Below are 1,801 nucleotides of genomic sequence, written 5' to 3' on the forward strand. Positions count from 1 at the left end.
TGATAGAGGCGGGGCAATCACCAATGAGGGCGACAAACGTCTCCCACCAGTTCAAATGTGGGCTCTGTGGTTATGGATATCGAACAAGCGGCCCTAACTTTCACATCTTCGACCTTCAAGCATGTTCGTTTGCAATGTAATTTAGTGTCCCATGTTTTGGCCAACTCTTGTAAGAGTTCTAGTTTATTCTCTATTTCACATTCTGCTCCGGATTGTATCCTGGAGACTTTGTATGACTTTATTACTTAATCATTGAAATGCCGATGTTCTCTCAAAAACCTCTCCCACCAGTTGTTCCTCTCCACTCGCCCAATGAGAGCCCGACCCTGGAGTGGTAGGGCCGTAATCATGCCGAAGTCTTCAAGGGAGGCTGTGAGAGTTGAGTGGACGAGCGTCGACGACGCACGCTTGAACTGAAGCACAAACAGTAGCAGCCCAGCTCTCCTGAAGTACGACTCCAAGCGGTGGTCGTATTGCATCAGGCAGGCCTTCGTGTGAAACCTCATGTGCAATGGTGGTAGCATCTTCAAAAAATTAGATGAAAATAGTTAGTAACTTACTTTTGCAAAACCAATTATTTTTGTAAGAACTTGATCATAGTTATTACCACTCCATTCTCGATAAAACCCGTGCGATGACCGTTGTCAAACGCAGGGTCAACCATGGTGTACTTTGTGCCATTGTTCAGATCAAGTGTTCTCCTAAAACAATTTCCTATTCAAGTTAAATTTTTGACAACAACATTTATTTATCAACATTAATTCTATATGCATATAATCCACTAATATAGTACTAACTAAAGAAAAGAAAACTATTCAACTAATATCAACAACATTCAATCATCAAATTTCAACATCATTCATTCACAACATCATTCATTCAACAATATGCATTCATCATCAACAACAATCATTCATCATCAACACTGAAATATCCATATATGCATATGAATCATTTATCAACATTGGAATATCCATCATATTGAAATGTTCTAAATAAAGGTATAATCAACATTGGCATACGCTACAACCGCCATATTTATCCGACATCAATCATATAGAACCAACATCAATCATATTGAAGCAACATCAATCATATGTTATCAAACATCAATCATCAATTCTAAAAAAGATATAATATGAATTAGGGTTCATCTTCAAACTAGATAGAATCAACAAAACTAGTTACTACAATATGAACTCGGGTTCATCTTCAATACATCCATCATATTGAATCATTCTAAATAAACCTAGAATCAACCAAAATTACAACTACTAGATGAACTAGGGTTCATCTTGTGCGAAAAATGCATCAAAACCATAGCCTTTTTACTAAAACTACTTGGATGGATCAGAAGAGCTTACTTCTCTCGCTGTGGAGGCATCTCGATCCGTAGGAACAGTGGAGAAAGAGAAGAGATCAATGGGGGAGTAGAGGAGATGAGAGAGCCACCGCTCTCTATTCTTCTCGGGGAGGTAGGAGGAAGATGGGGGCTAGCTTAGTGGGCGGGCCCCGCCAGCCAGCCCGTCGTGGCTTATAAGAGTTCAAACCCTCACCAGGCTCGATAGCGGTAGGGTATAACAGCCTACCACTGTGGGCCTCGGCGGTAGGGTTAACGGCGGGGATGGGAGGTCGTTTGCCAGTGCTGATGTGGATAAGTTTCCTACCGCTAGGGGCCTCATCGGCAAACAGTTATACCCTAGCACCATCGACCTCTGTAATAGGAATAGGGGTCAGATCCCGAAATTTTATCAAATCAGGGTCATATCTTGCGCAAGTTTGGCAGAAGGGTCAAAACACT

This window comes from Triticum dicoccoides, chromosome 1A (genome assembly GCF_002162155.2).
Source record: "Triticum dicoccoides isolate Atlit2015 ecotype Zavitan chromosome 1A, WEW_v2.0, whole genome shotgun sequence".
In the NCBI taxonomy this organism is placed as follows: domain Eukaryota; kingdom Viridiplantae; phylum Streptophyta; class Magnoliopsida; order Poales; family Poaceae; genus Triticum; species Triticum dicoccoides.